The sequence below is a fragment of the Somniosus microcephalus genome, chromosome 10 (genome assembly GCF_052327205.1).
Source record: "Somniosus microcephalus isolate GS21.2 chromosome 10, FLI_Smic_1.0, whole genome shotgun sequence".
In the NCBI taxonomy this organism is placed as follows: Eukaryota; Metazoa; Chordata; class Chondrichthyes; order Squaliformes; family Somniosidae; genus Somniosus; species Somniosus microcephalus.
In genome coordinates, this window is record NC_140996.1 from 94164558 (window position 1) to 94183125 (window position 18568).

General features: G+C 44.8%; 1 long non-coding RNA gene across 1 annotated transcript in view; it reads left to right on the plus strand.

Moving 5' to 3' along the window:
* Positions 1-7432: 7432 nt before the first annotated feature.
* LOC147111576 (uncharacterized) overlaps positions 7433-18568 on the plus strand; it is a 35714-nt gene continuing 24578 nt past the window's right edge. Inside the window, exon 1 of the long non-coding RNA XR_015079847.1 lies at positions 7433-7505. This is a non-coding gene — a long non-coding RNA (uncharacterized LOC147111576). The remainder of the gene's footprint in view (positions 7506-18568) is intronic.

An 18568-nucleotide genomic window follows, 5' to 3' on the forward strand; every position in this document is an offset into this window, starting at 1 on the left:
TCTGTTCCTATGTTCCTAGCTGTTGTTTTCTGTCCTTTGAACCATAGAAGTTTATATCACAGAAGGAGACCATTTAGCTCATTGGGGAGAATTTCAACCCCAAAAAACGGGTGGGTAGGGGTTGGGTGAGAGTTAAAAATGTGAATCTCAACCCCAACCCGCCTCCAACCTGCCAACTTCCGTTTTTTTTTTTATGTATCCGTTTATGGGATGTGGGCATCACTGGCAAGGCCAGCATTTATTGCCCATCCCTAATTGTTCTTGAGAAGATGGTGGTAAGCCACCTTCTTGAACCGCTGCAGTCCGTGTGGTGAAGGTACTCCCACAGAGCTGTTAGGTAGGGAGTTCCAGGATTTTGACCCAGTGACGATGAAGGATCAGTGATATACTTCTAAGTATAATGGAGGCAGGACTGAGCAGCCAAACCACTCGCAGGAGGCAGGTTGGCACTTTAAATATTATAATGAGGCTGCAAGCATCATGGTGATCTGCCATTTTAAATTTAACTGTGGGTGAGCAGGTTTCCCAGGCCTTGGGGATCCCGCCAGCTAAAGGGAGACCAGGGCTACTGGATCCAGGAGGTAAGTGCCTTTCCACTGACCTGCTGGATCCAGCGTTACTGCCTTGCCAACCCTTTGCTATCGGACAGCCCCCAACCCTTCTGATCTCCTCCCATCCTCCACCCCAAGGCCTCCGACCCACCTCACGAGGCCTCAGATCTCCAACCCGCGCCCCCCTGGCCTCAAATACCCCCTTCGGCCTTCTGACCCCCGACCCCCAATCTCCCCTCCGGCCTTCCGACCTCCCCCCTTCGGCCCCTGATTCCACTCCAGCCTCTGATACCCCATCCGGCCTTCCGACCCCCAGCCCCTGATTCCCCTCTAGCCTTTCAACCTCCCCCCTCTGGCCCCCAATCCCCCCTCTGGCCTTCCGACTTCCCCCTCCAGTTTTCTGACCCCACTCCATCCTTCGATGCCCCCTTCTACCTCCCTGCTCTGGCCCCCTATCTACCATCCGGCCTTCTGACCTCCCCCGTCCAACGTTCCCTGTAATTTTTTCTGTGCGCAGGCCCTTTAACTGGTTGAGCAGCCCATTCAAATCTTTGCGCATGCGTGGTTCTTCCCATTGAAAAGCAAGTGAGCGGCTGCACGGGACCTCCAGACCGTTGCCCCCCTCCAGGCTTCCAACCTCCCCCTCTGGCTTTCCTACCCCCTCTGGCCTCTGACCATGCCCCCCCTCCAGATCCCTCCCACCTTCCTCTCTATGGCTTGGTGCCACAAGCCTACCCGCCCAACAGCCAGCTAGCCTTTCCATCTAGCTGGTTGCGGGCGGAAAAGAGAGATTCAAAATATTAATCAGGCCCTGCTGTTAAATTCAGCAGGGCCTGAGGAAAACCCATTCTCCTGGTTTTCGACCGCATTGCACCCCTCCACCCCCTACCCGCCTCCAAATTAAAATTCCGGCCATTGTGTCTATACCAACTTCTTGCTAGAACAATACACAACTAAACCCACTGCCTTGAACTATCCCATATCCCTGTGTTTTCTTCTACTTCAAATATTTATCCATTTTCACAATCCCAGGGTTTATCCAGAATTTCCTCTGCGTTGAGCTTAATTGACAGCCTTTCATGTGGACTGTATCAAAAGCCTTTTTAAAGATCAATTACACCATGTCACAGGTTTATTACAGTCCACATGGGTTTGATACTTCCTTAAAGTAATTGAGAAGGGTAGTCAGGACAGACCTTCCCCTTCTAAATCCACACTTTCTTATTCCTGCTCAAGACTTATCCTGAATCCCCACATCTTTGAGCTTAACTAATTGCCCTTCATGTGGGACTTTGTGAAATGCCTTCAGTATGATATGAAATATTAATTTATTCCATTGTGTTAAGATTTCAGTTTGTTTAATTATGAATTTAATTTCAATTAATTCCAGAACATTGTTTTTTCATGATTCCAAATTTCTTTTATTAAAACTAAATGTCTTGTCTGTCCAAGGCAAAAGAGTGTCCCAAGAGTGGTTTTGTGTATGAAATGCATAGAAACAAATTATGGAACAATGAAACTAATGAAATTGAAGAGTAAAATTAAGCATACACCTGAAGATAAATAATTTGACCCAAGGCTGTCCTGAAATACGTATTGTCCTTAAACTGGCACAAAATCGCAATATTATAAAATAATTACCCAGAACACTCCAGTTACTCTTTTCCACTCATGTCTTGCTTATTATGAGCACAGTGAACAGGCTGCCAAATCTTCAGCTAGACATCAAAAAGGCTAATTGCTGCAGTCAAATTCAAACAATTAGTAATTCAATATGCTGTCTTTTGATGCCAACTGAGATTAGCAATTGTGAAATTGCTTTTCTTTTTTTCATAACTACATTCTGTGGAGTATCACTCTACAGATGGAGAATATGATTGGAATTTTAATTGGGAGGCGGGTAGGGAGTTGGGGGGGGGGGGAAGTGGGGGAAGGGGGAGGTGGCTGGAAGGTGGTCGGGAAACCCGACAGAACGGGTTCCACACAGGCACTGCCGAATTTAAGGTGGGGCAAACTCGCAGTTGCAACTCACCAAGACTTCTTTGGCAGCATATCCAAACCCGGACCTTCACCACCTAGGACAAGAGCAGCAGGCGCACGGGAACACAATCACTTCCAAGTCCCCCTCCCAGTCACACACCATCCTAACCTGAATGTATTGCTGTTCCTTCATTGTTGCTGGGTCAGAACCCTGGAACTTCTACCTAACAGCATTGTGGGAGCACCTTGACTACACGGACTGCGCTGGTTTAAGAAGAAGGTCCACCAGCACCTTCTCACGGGCAACTAGGGATGGGCAATAAATACCGGATTTGCCAGTCACATCCACATCACAGAAATCACGGAATCACAGAAACCCCACAGTGCAGATAGAGGCCATTTCGGCCCATCGAGCCTGCACCGACACATATCCCACCTGATCCCCGTAACCCCGACACCAACACATATCCCACCCTATCCCCGTAACCCCACGTATTTAATCCCCCTAACACTAAGGGTCAATTTATCATAGCCAATCAACCTAACCCGCACATCTTTGGACTGTGGGAGGAAACCGGAGCACCCGGAGGAAACCCACGCAACAGGATTCGAACCTGGGTCCCTGGCGCTGTGAGGCAACAGTGCTAACCACTATGCCACCGTCCTGAGAATAAATAAATAATAAAACAGTCTTCAGAGATATAATTTGCAGTGTATGCTTTCCAGCAATGGCAAAGTTCGTTCAGTACAGTTGCAAATAGTCTTTGTCCCTCATTTTCCAAAGCTTTCCTGCTTTACTAAGAAAATAGTCAATTAGTTTATTTTATATACTCATTTGTTTTTAAGAAAAAGAATTAGCTGTGTCACACAGAAAATAATTACCATTTAAGAACTTTCCATTGAGCTTTGTTCTCTTCTAATAAACTGAACTTGCCGATCTCCATGCACGTAGTTGATTAATTTTCCTAGATATTAGGATGGAAGGTTAACTTGACGAAGTTTTGACCAATGACTTTGAGTAATAAGATGATTCAGCAGATGGTAGTGGCAGTAGCAGGGAGCAAATCTCAAGAAATCACTGCTGTGTAGCCTATGTTTTTCCTTCCATTCATTTTACAGGCATTGGTCTAACACTTAGCTTTTGGTATGTCTTAACAATGGATTTCATTATTTGAGTGTTTCCTTTCCCTTAAGCTTGAATGAGGCAGCATATTGTAACATGGCTAAACTCATTACGAAAATGTATGATAGTGAAACAGATGGTTGTCAATTAAAATGATGTATGGGAGCATGTCCACAATAGTCAAATGTCAGTCCTCGAGCTTATGTTTAAATGTATGCTAAATGTGCCTTTTCCCCCTCTTCCTCAAGGATTCTAACTAAAATCACCTCCAACTAGTTCATCATAGGTGTGGGTTACATTATAATACTGACTGTAATTAGACATTAACTGGTAGATTTCCACAGATAGCCCATAGACTGGAGCCCAGTTTCTGAAGTTTACAACAGTCCTCTTGTAACTCCAGGCATGACAACCATAATTCAGTATATTTACTGGAGCAATGTATCACACATTAGCTGCATTATTCATATTGAAAGATCCATGACTCACAGATATATTTGTAATAGTTACACTGACCATTTTAGAAAACCTTGATTATGATGCAAGCAACCTTGTTCTTCCTTCTCTAGAACCTCATATTTCTTAGTTATTTACATTAACTAATATTTTTTTCCCTCCATCTATGGTGCACTGCAGTATCGGTTGACGGGTAAGACTTCTAGTTATTTTTTTCTCCCTTACTCCTCCCTCCCCAAAATTGTTTTTTACAGTTATTTACATGATTTTAAAAGATAAAGGCCCAATTTTCCTGCCCCTTGCCCCCAGAGAATGTCCATTTCCCTGGAGGTTGAGTAAATGGGTCAGAGACATATTTGGTCAGGTTTCCACCTCCTTATGTTACCCCCAAATTTCTGGGGCTTCCCTGAAGAGGACGGAGCTGGACCTACTTCTTTAGTAGATGCAGGCCCATCATACAATTGCAAATGAGGCAGGAGGGGCTATTCCCAGCATCCTAGCTCATTTTTATGGTGAAATTCTTGCGTGCCCCAGCGCAGGGAGATCCATTGAGGTATATCACTATGCCTTGCCCCTAGAGTCCCACCAACCAGCAGAGGTTCTGGAAGCAGGCCAAAGACAGAAAGGTTAGCAAATGCATTTAATTTTAACCCCCTGCCTCCAGGATATTTAGAGGCAATTGAGACTTTCTGGCTGCTGATCTCCATGGTTGCTGGTTGCAGAGGCTGCCATCTATGTTTTCATTTCCTGCCCCTTTTGCTGACACTCAACCCTGCTGTGAATGGGCCAGCGCCGGGGTAGATGCCAAACCAGGAAAATTGGCCCTGAAATATTTTGTTTCTTCCCTCATATTTCCAGCAGTGGATTTGTAGTTATTGCTGAGATCATTAGTGCATCTCTAAACCATCTCTATACTAAGGTTTTCTCTGCTGTTGAGTCTCCAATGACTAAGACCAACAAAGAGGTCACGTTTGCCATGTTTTAGGTCTGACTTGGACATTACAGACTGAGATCAGCATCAAAGGGCCTTATAAACATTTCTTTCTGGTCCTGGTGCAAATGTCAATCTACTCAGTGACAGTAGCAAAACTTCATCCCAAAGTGAAACCTTTGGCTCATAATTTTTATCTAACGGTTTCCACTGTATGAAATATTGGAATTTAATATTTTTTATCTTTAATGTTTTTTTCTGACAGAGCATAAATTTTCTTCCTTTTGTCATGTGACATGGATTGTTGTAGTGCACTCTGGGTATTATAGTTCTATAACACCAATGCAAAAACAACAAGACCCATGATACATCTCTCTCTCTCTCTGGACAGGAACTATAATTCCTTGGCCTAATTGAAGGATCCTTTTCCACCCAATTGTCATGTTAAGTGGGTGTCATGGTGCTCTCTGGGTATTGTGGCTCCACACACAGGCCACGATTTTGCCAGCCGTGGCGAGTCCGGTTCAGCCAGAGTAGGCAGCGACCTCAAACCCCGCCTCCTCCAAGTGATTTTGTCCTGATTGGGCTTGTGAGGTACCTGGCCAATTAAAAGGAAGCGGGTTTGATGATGTCATCTGATGACGCATCATCAGCCAATTTCCTTAAAGGGACCATGTCCACATTCATTTTGACAGTTGTGCTGTCAGTGTTCTACAGCATTGAGGTGCTGCGAACACTGACAAACACTGCACAAAGGTGCAAGGTTGCACCCAGGCTCTCCCATGACTCCCTCCATATGCTTATGGAGGGAGTCACAGCATGCAGGGAGATTCTCTTCCCTTCCAATGGACGGAAGAGACCTCCCCAGGACACCAATGCAGCCTGGTTGCACATTGCACAGGAGGGCACAAGCAGGGAGGTCGTCAGGAGGACCAGGCTCCAGTGGCGCAAACCTTTCAATGATCTCAGTAGATCACGAAACGTTACTGCAAATCCACACTCAACCTCATCCTGCTGTGCCACTCATCACATCCCCATCACAGGACCTTCCCTACCCTACTCCTGCACATCCTTACACTAACTTACCTTGCATCTCCACACATCCCTCTCTATCTATATTATCACTTCCCCATCTCACTAGTCACCTCTCCCACCCACCCTCATCCTAGTCCAATGAGACCAACTAACAACACACAAGGGTAAGCACATGGATGTTTTAGCCAATGTTCGAGTAAACTTTCTGTTAATGTGTTGTCAAGCATTGAAATCCTTATTTTCCTAACTTTGCCTTCTTGGGCTGATTTATGTACACCTTTGAAAGTGTCTTAGTGAGTTCCAGTGAATGGTGAGACATAACGTCCCCCCGACCCTGTAGAGATTTGGCCAATTAGTAGCTTATCTTTAGTCTTTCAAATAATCAGGATTGACTGCAAACCAATATGGTGGGTATGTTTAATCAGAGTTTAAGACGGAATATAACACATTAGTTGTACAGCAAAAACATACGACTGTGACAAGCAGCTGGTGCCGGTCCCAATTGGACAGACGGCTGGCGTGCGTGAATAGTTCTCTAGCTTCCAGCCTCTCTCTCTCTCTCTCTCTAGGGCCTTCGAGTTGGTGAGTGTGGGATCACTCTCAAAAGAGTGTTCGACCAGCCCAACTTCTGTCTGGCTCTCCCCTCCACTGTTTGTGTGGACAAGCACTCAGGGTGTCACTTTTATTCTCTTTTTAGGGGTGGGCCTGAGGTCAAGTTATTGACAAGACCATTAACCTAAAACCTCATCACCCAATGACAGCTCAAGTTCTTTGTCTTGGTTCTTTGATGAAAGCCCTCCCCAAAAGGGGGTCTCATTACCTCATTCAATTTGTCTTATTGTTTAATCTTTCTGAAGGTTCTTCCTTTGGAATTCGTGTCTTATCTCTCTTGTCTCTATCCTCCCTAGTTTGGAGTCGGACATGCCATTCTTGGCCATCAGATGTTTGTAACTGCTTGTTATCAGTTATTTATGTTCACGCTGTTCATGCAGCTTTAGCTATGTAAAACTAACTATTTCATTATCAGACTATTGTACCATGGAATGAATCATTAAATTCCCAAAGATATCTTCTATTCTATTCTCATACACTGGTTAACTTACGCATTTTAAAGCAGTTTTGTTAAACAAAGTCAAAATCCTAACTTAGCATTATAATGGGCCCAGTAATTCCGGGCACAACGCGTGAGTACGGACGGGGTACTCACGCGTGTGCCCGGAGGAATTGCCGGTTTTCAGCATGCACAGCGCATGCGCTGAAAACCGGCATTTCCTGTCCTCTGACCCAAGGGGTTAAGAGGCAGAACGCGCGCGACTGCACAGGCAGCGCGTGCGCAGTGAAATTCCTTTTTTTTTTCAGAGTTGCGTGTGTGTAAAGGCCTCCGGTCTTTACGCATTGAAAAACCACACGTAAGTACTTCATTTTTCAGGTAAGTGGGCTTTTAGTACAATTGAGAATTTTTTTTTCCACAGGTTTGTTATTTTTAAAGAATTTACAGTAAGGTAAGTTTAGTTTTAGCCCCGATTTAAAAAAAAAAAAAAAATTCAAATTTTAAAATTATTGTTTAAAACAGTTTTTCAGAGTTCTTTATTGTTCATTTAAGTAGTGCAATGTTTTTTTAAAATTTTCTTTCAGGTTTAAGTAGTGTTTTGGGGCCAGGAGTTTTCATGAGTTTGACAGCTCTTTCTGTCAAACTCATGAATGAGTTTCCCCTCCCCTGATTGGCTGCACAGTGCTCACCTGATCCCAGCCGGCACATCGCACTAACTACGCCGCTGGATCAGGTAAGCACATCGCGCTGACATCTGAACCGGGCCAGTGACAGGAAATGCAAGCAGGCCCGGGCTTCAGATGTCGGCGCGCAGGGTGAGTGCAGATCGAGGGCTTGCACGCGCGGCAAGCACCCGATCCTAATTTCAGGGCCAATATAGTTATTAGCAGTAATGGGAGAAATATAACGTTGGGCCTTGGTTGGTCAAATTAGAGAAACATAAACAAGGTTGAAATCCTAACTTGAAAACAAGATTATTTATGACCGTCACACTGCAGAATGCTGTAACATCCGCAGGGAACCAAAACAAAGGCAGATTCTACGCATCTATCTAATTATTCTAATACTAGTCTGAGAGACTTTCTATCTCTAGCTCTAATACAATCATGTAAATGCAGCATTACTCGTGTCACAGTTTTATCTGCAAAACCATATACATTTTGAACACTCCTGATTTCTAACAACCCCCCCGCCCCCCGCCCCCGCCCAATGGTGATGAGTGTGAAAGGAATGGCTTGGACATTGTAGGAATGCTTTATGGTGCTGGTGTGAGGTGGTGCCAACCTGGTGAATCATGTGGCAGCGAGGGTGTACAGTATTAAGTGAAGCAAATCTGGACAAGGTGAGGCCATCGCTTGCATCCCGGGCAGCAATGTGCACGGGTGATGATGCCCTGTGTCCAGTGCAGCATCAGTTGATTGCAAAGAAGGTTGGCGTGGATGTTGGTGCTGCTGGTTTGCCCGGTGCTGCTGGTGTTGGGGCTGATCGTGTTGTGATTCTGAGGACCAAGGTGAGATTTTTTTCAAGGGCACCGATGCTGATGGAATAGATGGCAGGTGAGGTTGAGATGACAGAAGTAATCAGCAAATGGTGAGAGAGGTTGTTCCAATGAGGTGACACTGGATAGAGAGTTTGCTCCAAACACTTGCTAGCTGCATAAAGGTCAATCTATCTTCTAAATGCAGAAAGCAACAGCTTCTAACCTTGAAAAGTGAATACCTATGAAATGGGAGCTTTCATAGAACATTTGCAGCTGTCAGGTTAGTAAATCATTCCATGCTGACACAACACCCGACCCACTCACCTGACGTGATCCCCGTGCTCCGGGAAACTCGTGGAAAAGCTGGTAAAATGGTAAGTACATGGTAAAATTGTGCTTAACTACCTTTTAACTAGCTTTTAAGTATCTAAATCGGCTGACGCGTTGCTTGGCGTCGGTTTTGTTCAGGGATGACAGACCCGACACTTGGGAAACTGACAAGGATACGGGTTTTCAGCGGGATACTGACCCACTGTCAATCTTTCTGATTTTGACAGCAGATCCGCCTCCAAAACCGCACTCTGAGCGCAGGAAAAATTCCAGCCACACAGTGTAAAAGCTCCTTTAATGCATCTTTGTCAACAGGTGCTATAAAATCCCAACACCCAAGGCCAGAAAACTTTCTGTCTCTGAGATGCAAACAAAGTTCAGGTTATTTAACTTGGAGTGTGAGCACAGAATTAAAGGAAATAAGTAAAAAAAATAATCAACGTAGAGATTCAAAATCTCCCACCCTCTGCCCTCTCAAATAAGGAACAGGTTCTCAGCAAAAGCAAATAATTTATGTTGATTGTCTCCATCAAAAATATGTATATTTGTTTGTGCATGATATTGAAGGCTATAAAATTTGCAACAGAGGTGATCAAATACTATATAAAATATGATTGTTCCTAAGCTGCTTGGACAATGGAACTATCATATCAAATACTAGGACCCGATTTTCTGCCAGCCATCGGGCGGCTTTCCAGGCGGCCGGGGGCCGAAAATCGCCGAAAAAGCGGGTCGCAACCCCCCCCCCCGCCTGATTCCCCGCCCCGTCGGACTTTCGGACCGCTGTTTCTCCGCAACCCGCTTCAGTCCCGCCCGCCGCTGGCGGGACTGGCTGTCGGAACACAAATCACCAATTATTACCTTGTTTAAGTAGATTTTGAGGGGCCGTTGTGATTTTGGGGCTTTCTCCACGTGAAACACGCCTGCGGGGAACCCCGCTGATGAGACCTGGTGTGAAAACAGTTGGCTTGCTTGCTTGCAGCTGCAGGTCAATGAGGACTGAAGAGATTTAAACAGGCAGCATTTGCAGGCTGCAGGATCTTGTTGATGAAGGCTTGGGGGAACTTTTTGAAGGCTTAGGCACAGCTGTAGAAAGTTGGAGCCTCACACACTTCTCCAGTGTGAGCTCCTGGGAAGCCCCTCTCACCACCCTAACTCAGCGCCTCCTCACTGGAGGCATCTGCCAGAAGCATGGGAGGCCTTTGGTACCTTCCCTTCCTGGCATTAGAGGATCTCCAACAGCAGAGGAGGCTGGACCAACTCCAGCAACAGCATCAGCAGCAACACCAGCAGCACCAGCAGGAGCGGCAGGCTGCGGCTCACCCACCTGAGGCAGCACAAGCCAGAAAGGGTCAGCGCATGGAAGGCTGTCGGCGCAGGAGATACCCTCCAAACAGGGTGTACAGGCACAGGGTCAGCTACCTCAACATGATTGAGCAGCATTGCCAGAGGCGGCTCCGACTTTCGCAAGAGGTTGTGACTGTCATCTGCGCAATGCTGCGGCAAGACCTGGAGCCCAGAGCAACAGGTCCACACTACTTGCCAGTGGCCATCAAAGTCACCACCGCACTCAACTTTTATGCCTCAGGCTCCTTCCAGGGATCAGCAGCAGACATCAGCGGCATCTCCCAGGCTGCCGCACACACATGCATCATGCAGGTAACCGATGCCCTCTTTGCCATCGCGCACAATCACATCCATTTCACCAGGGATCGCGCAAGTGTGAGGGCGCGAGCGTGTGGATTCGCTCAGCTGGCAGACTTTCCAAGGGTGCAGGGCATCATTGACTGCACACATGTAGCCCTTAGGGCACCCCACCGCAATCCAGGAGTTTTTGTCAACCGCAAGGGCTTCCACTCCCTTAACGTTCAGCTGGTGTGTGACCACAAGAAGGTGATTTTGCATGTTTGTGCCAGGTTCCCTGGCAGCTGCCATGACTCCTTCATACTGCGCCAGTCTACTGTGCCTCCGCTATTCAGTCCACCAAACGAACTTCAAGGATGGCTACTTGGAGACAAGGGATATCCCCTGCGCTCTTGGCTAATGACGCTGTTGAGGAGACCAGCCAGCGAAGCTGAGGAGCGCTACAACTCCAGCCACATTACCACCAGATGCATTATCGAGCAAACCATCGGATTGCTGAAGATACGCTTCAGATGCCTCGATAGATCAGGTGGAGCCCTACAGTACTCATCAGCCAGGATCTCCAAAATCGTTGTGGTATGCTGTGTGCTTCACAACATGGCACAGCGTCGTGGCTTGCCGATTCCGGAGGACCAAGAGGCTCCTCACAGAGCCGCCTCGGATGAGGATGATGCTGAGGAGGAGGAGGAGGACAGAAACGAGCATCTTGCAGAGGCCCGCCAACCAGCAGCACTAGTGCGCGAGAACATTGCTGGGCGGAATGCCAGGAACGCACTCATCCTGGGCAGATTTGCGTAGCCTGGTACATCAAACACTGCAGCCTCACTGCTTCTGAACTGACCATGGACAGTGGCCCATGCCTGCACTTTCCAACAACTTTGACCAGCTTGCAGTCATCTGCAAGTTATCCTAAGGCCTCTATGTGACATCCCCATTCGCCAAATGACAGACGCCATATCTGCAGCAGCTGGCACCAGATTTTTTATGTACAGGAAAATGATGGCATTAAAACTATTTACAAGACTGGATGGTGGAATGGGGACCAGGTTGAAGGTGATGGAAACTTCATACTTGCTTTCTTTGTGCAGTGAAGGTCATGGAAGCGCTTCCTGCACTGCAGCCAGGTGCGACGGGTGACTCCCAAAGAGTTTACCTCTGCTGCCACCTCCATCCAGGCAGCCGTGGACTCTTTGGGAGGCCTCTTCCTCCCTGAGCAAGGGTAGAGGACCTCCCTGTGGGCCTTTCCCCATCCACCAAGGTCTGCAATGACGTCTCGTTGAATTTGGCCGCAGCTCGCCCTCTGCCGCTGGCAGCAGCTGGTGCAGGCTCCTGTGCCATTGTGCAAGAGTGGTTGAGAAGCCTGCAGAGGTGGAGAAGCTTGCTGGACACTTTAAAAGCACCACAAATGATGACATCCTACTGTGGGGCTTTCTGACACAAAATGGACAATTAGCAAGGCTGCCCACATGCTGGGAATTAATTGGCCACTTGAGGGAAAATTGCGTGGAGCTGGCTGACACATTCTTTTGTGTGTCAGAAACCCCACATTCGGGGAAACCCGACCATTTCCCACACAAGCAAAAAATCGGGCCCTATCATTCCAAATTGAACAAATGTAGGCTATAAAATGTTAGATAGATATTCTGAAGTTTTGCTCAATTATATTTAGGGGGCAAAAAGAAATGACAGAACCTTCCTGAAGTGATTATAACATCTATAATGTCAGCCGTGGCTCAGTGGTAGCACTCTCACCTCTGGCTCAGAAGGTTGTGGGTTCAAGTCCCACCTGACAGCCTTGAGCACATAACTTAGGCTGATACTTCAGTACAATACTGAGGGAGTACTGCACTGTCAGATGTTTCTGGGGTATAGATTCCTATTTGGGTGCAATTGACAGATTGCGCTAGTTTTCCGAATTAATTTTATGGTTCCAGTTTCCGCTCAAATTCATTTGCATAATCACAAATGTAAAATTATCCATATACCAGTGCCATTGGGCAGCATTTTGAATGTAATTTTTTAAAAAATGTTTGTATTAAAAAATATTCCTTTATAGTAATCTGGTGTGGTTTTATTGATACAGCTGAAAATAGGTTTATCACAACAAATAAGCTTTTTCACAGAGTGCCTAGTCCACCACCTGTGAGTAACCCGATTTGAAATAACTGAAAATGGTTTTGAAAAAAACTATACAGAGCCACTTACTAGTTTTATTAGTGTACAGTAGTCAGTTTCTTAGTATTTAAATACTTTTTAATAGTTAAAAGCTTTTAAAATGTGCCTATTAGTGTCCTTGCACCTAAAAAAATGATTAATTTTAAGAGCCTCCTCAAAGGCCCGCCAACGGGCGCAATTAGCGGAAACGCACAATGATGATTATTTCGATCTAGGGACATGGCCAGTTTTGTGGCCGGGGCTGACTTCCAGCATTATCTTTTAAACCAGAGCAGAAAATTACTGAAACTCAATTTGCGCTGAATGTAACTTACGTTTGAAATTCGGCGATCTTTTATACTGGTTTAGCCAATTTTGGGCGAATCGCGCTGGAAATACCTGCACAACCTAGCGGAAAGTCTGCCCCTCTGTCTTTTAGATGAGACGTTAAACCGAGGCCTCATTTGCCCTCTGAGGTGCTGTTGGAAGAACAGCAGGGGAGTTCTCCCGATGTCCTGGCCAACATTTATCCCTCAACCAACACTGAAAACAGATTATCTCGACATTTATTGCATTGCTATTTGTGGGAGCTTGCTGTGCACAAATTGGCTGCCACGTTTCCTGCATTATAACAGTGACTGCACTTTAAAAATATTTAATTGGTTGTAAAGTGCTTTGGGGCGTCCTGAGGTTGTGAAATGCGTTATATAAATTCAAGTTCTTTCTTTCTTTCTTAATGACTGTTAGCAATGGTAGTGGATAAACATTTAAAATGTTGATCAAATATTCCTCTGTGCTCTATTTAAGCAGACATGTTGTCCCATTTCAAATAAACCTCTATTAAAATAGCAAACAGGGGAATGTCATATGACTATATTAAACATTCATTGGTACTATTGTGAGCCTATATTGCTTTTTTGACCCTGTCAAAAAGCTTTATTTGACTGGAAATAAATACCAGTACACGTTACAATTATTACACCGAGAACTGACTGCTTTGGGGTTCACAATCTGTTATACGCTTATCGATTATTAATGTCAGTCCTCACATTTACCCGTGGATACTGACTGTTCTAATAGGGACGGTGGAGGGCCTTTCCTCAGTTACTACCCAGCAACAAAGGAAATTGCCCCATTAAAAAAAACTTTCATTATTATGGAATGTTCATCCCCCTTACCTGAAAAAGGTGCTGCAACAAATCTTGAAAAAAATAAAACTTCTATATATGAAACAGGTGGGCATGCTGCAGAAAGTACTTTTGAGGAAACTTTAAAAATAGCAGTTCAGAAGATTATTTGTTATATACAACTTTTATGGGGACACACACTGAATAAACATATATATGTGATTCTCTGAAACCATCAGCTCATCTTAAAACCTTTCTGCCTTAAATTCATGCATAACCAATGTTTTGAGAAAGTAATTTTCCATTGGTTTCATAGCTTCCATTCCCACCTCCTGACTGATCTTATTGGATCTGACAGGTGTGTGACTCTCGGAAACCATGAGCTCATGCTAAAACTGTTCTGCCTTAAGTTCACGCGCAACGAATATTAGGAGAAACTAATGTCTGATTGGTTTGACAGCGTCCATTCTCACCTTCTGACTGATCTGACTGGTTTGGACAGGCTCCAGTCCAACCTCCAACCAATCTGCTTCCACTTTGTAGGATGCAGCCCTGTGCTCCACCAATCTTATTGGATCTGACAGCTCCCAGTCTCATGCTGCAACTGATCTGATTGGCTCTGACAGTTCCCAGGCTGATTTTCCAGTTGATTTGAATAGCTGATGCTGATAACCTCCAATTCCAATGCAATAAAAGCACATTTTTCTTATGACAATCTAACAAACTGACATGTGGGTTGAGTCACTGACTATCAACTTAAAATGCTGACTGTTGGCATGTATGTAATTTAACGTTCACATTTAATTTACGCTGTTGCATTAGTATTAGATTGCAAGAGAAAAACAGTCTCCATTGCTTAGTGACATTTTGGAGATTGCTGTGTAATCAATCCCCCAGTTACTGAGTCTCCAACCCTTGGGCAGTATCACAGATTCATCATGTCACAGAGGCCACTTCAGCTGATCTATCACTTATTCCATCAACAGACATTATCACTGCTGTGGGGGTGGTGTGTGGGTCAGCCTCACCACTGACTTATGAGCGGTTCAAATCGCTCCCACTCCCTTGATTCTAGACCTTGGGCTTATTTGGGGGTGTGACAAAAGTGCAGCAGACAACTGGTTTTGGTACAAGAAACTTTGATCTTTATTCAAGAAAGAAAATACAACATAACAATCTTATACTCTAATAAAAATGGGGAACATTTTAATACATACAAGGGAAATACAGTAGAAAATACTTCACCCCTCCCAATCCCACTTCCTAGCTAAGTTGAACTCTAGAGGACCAGAGATAATGCTCACCAAACGAATCCTTGACAGTTGAGCTGGTTCGCGGTTTCGGGGTTCACTGGATGTGTTGGTCAGTGTCTGCCATACCCCGGACGCGGTAGAGGACTTCGACTGCTGGTCAGTCTTCGTGAGTCCGCTGATGCGGTAGGGTGCGTTTTGGATTTATGGGATGAGTACCCACTTTTCTCCTGTAGAGATAGGGTTTAGAGTTCCTTTTAAGTAAAAAATCTTACCCGGGGGTAAGTTAGGAATAGATTGTAGAGTGGAAAACTTTCGAATCTTTGGTTTTCTCCTGAGTTGTTTTTCTTTGGTCGCGGTGGCTCGATATTACCAAGTTGGTTGGTGGCAATATTTTGTTGGTAGTTTTGTAAGGCTCTTGTTGCCGCGATGTGTCCGATGATGTCCTGGGTCACTGAAGCTGTTGAACTTGGGTGTACAGTAGAATGCTGCCTGGTCTCGATGCTCCAGTTTCTTCTTGTGTGTTGCTTCTAGAGAGAAATGTCTTCTTGAGAAAACAGGCCTTCAATTATACTTTGAGGGGCCTTCTAATCTGCGTGCCAAATCAGTCCTGGTTTATTGTTTGATTTGGGCGGGCTCGTTAATGGTAACTTGATTAGAAATGCGTAAAATGGTTTAGGGATGCTGTACTGATTATTCAATGATCTGTTGAGCTCCTAGTTAATTGTCATAGCTATACTCAGGTTTCGAGTCTCCTGTCTGAGCCCGAGATTTCTATGTAGGTTGGCGAGGTGATTTGCATTATGCATGTTTTGGATGGGTCCTGTGTTTTGGGTGGGGACTGCTCCTCCGTGGGTCGATTGTTAGGATGTTAATGTTTGCTAGGGGCTGAGTGAGGTTACACAGTTCCCCAGACAATTTGATTTACTCCAATACGCAAACTGTCTTTACAGAGGTTGATCCCATTCCCTGATGCAACCTTTTCTCCCTTTACAGGCCCAACATGCCTTTTAAAATGCCAAATCTTGGTTTCTGACCTTGAATCTCCCTCTGTTAGGCCCAATGCATATTTTATCATCCTGAAGCTTGTTAGAAAGAGTCCAAAGTGATTTTCCTTAGGGTTTTTCTTCTAGCTTTGGGTGATCTGTGAATTTTGAGAATATTACACTGCACTTTACAAAGCAAAAATAAAACCTCCTCTTATCCATTTTTCAGCCAACAGATACTCCATCAGTGGTAGCAATCTCCATCACAAAATGATACGTGTGTTCCAATGAAAGGATTTCATCTGGGGAGACATCTCTTTGATAGGGATGTCAAAGTACGTCACTTCTTTATATGAAAATATAGCAAACTAACATTTGGCCCTTAAGCTAATTTCTTTCTGATTCAGAAATGTTTTGACCATGGAGTAGCCATTTCAAGCACAAATTACTGCAGAGTATTGAAGAAGAAAACTTGCATTTATATTGTGCCTTTTATGACCTCGGGACAATTATAAGTGCTTTACGGCCAATTAAGTACTTTTGAAATGTAGTCACTGTTGTAATGTAGGAAACATGGCAGCCAAATTGTAGACAGCAAGGTCCCACAAACAGCAATGAGATAATGATCAGATCATCTGTTTTTTAGTGATGTTGGTTGCATGATAAATATCAGACAGGACATTGGGGAGAACTCCCTGCTCTCTTTGAAATAGTGCCATGGGATATTTTACAACCACTAGAGAGGGAAGCGGGGCCTCAATTTAATGTCTCATCTGAGAGACGGCACCTCCGACAGCGCAGCACTCCCTCAGAACTGAACTGAAGTGTCAGACCAGATTGTGTGCTCAAGTCTCTAGAGTGTGAGTTGACTGGAGTGGAACTTCAGATTTTATTTTGTAATGATTCGTACTTTTTTTTAAATCCCCACTGGCCCCATTTGCTCTCCTCAGCTCAGTTAAAGTTGAATATAGTTCCACAGGCATTGACTCCTTACCACTGCTCTGCTCAAGTGGCCATTGTGCACATTGAGGTTTGGCAGGCTATTTTATTATGGTGAGCATTACGGACATTGATCTTTAATTACACACATGCATGTGCACACCCTCTTCACTTTGGTAAATCATAATTCCCCTAATTATTGCCCCAGATAAGTTAAGCTCAGTGACTCAAGACTACAACAAAAGCAACAACAACTTGCATTTATATAGCGCCTTTAACGTTGCATAACATCGCAAGGCACTTAACAAGAGCCACAGAAGGAGCTATCAGGACAGATGGCCAAAAGCTTGGTCAGAGAGGTAGGTTTTAAGGAGCGGCTTAAACGAGGAGCGAGAGGTAGAAAGGTGGAGAGGTTTAGGGAGAGAATTCCAGAGCTTAGGGCTAAGGCAGCTGAAAGCACGGCCACCAATGATGGTGCAATTAAAAGCGGGGATGCGCAAGATGCCAGAATTGGAAGAGTTCAAAGATCTTGAAGGCTTGTAGGACTGGAGGAGGTTACAGAGATAGGGAGGGGTGAGGCCATGAAGGGATTTGAAAACAAGGGTGAGAATTTTAAAATTGAGGCATTGTCAGACCAGGAGCCAGTGTAGGTCAGCAAGCACAGGGGTAATAGGTGAATGGGACTTGATGTGAGTTAAGATACAGGCAGCAGAGTTTTGGATGAGCACAAGTCTATGTTGGGTGGAAGATGGCTGGCTGGCCAGGAGAGCATTGGAATAGTCAAGTCTAGAAGTAACAAAAGCATGGATGAGGGTTTCAGCAACAGATGAGCTGAGGCAGGATTGGAGTCAGGCGATGTTACAGACGTGGAATTAGGCAGTCTTGGTGATGGAGCGCATATGTGGTCAGAAGCTCATCTCGGCATCAAACACAACACTTAGGTTGTGAGCGGTCAGGCTCAGCTTCAGACATTTGCCAGGGAGAGGGATGGAAATGGTGGCCAGGGAACGGAGTTTGTGGCAGGGACCAAAGACAATGGCTTTGGCTTTTCCAATATTTAGTTGGAGGAAATTTCTGCTCATCCAATATTGGATGTCAGACCAACAGTGTGACAAATCAAAGACAGTGGCGGGGTCGAGAGAGGTGGTGATGAGAAAGAGCTGAGTGTCATCAGCGTTTATTAGGAAGAGCAAGGCATCAATTTTTTTTTAAGATAATTATTCTTGCAAATAAATCCACGAGAAAATATCTAATGTAAGCAAATCTTACAATGCCACTCAAAGGCCAATGATGTGCAAGCCTTCATGTACAAAATTAATTTAAGTGGCTAACATTAAAATGTCTGATTTTTATTTGTATTTGAATATTGGGCCAAGTAAAGAAATTCCAGACAGTTTGCAAAGCAGAAATACAACTAAAGCAAAATACTTTAGTAAAGCAGATGTTGTAAATCAAAAATAAAAACAGAAAATGCTGGAAACGTTCAGCAGGTCAGCCATCATCTGCGGAGAGAGAAACAGAGTTAACATTT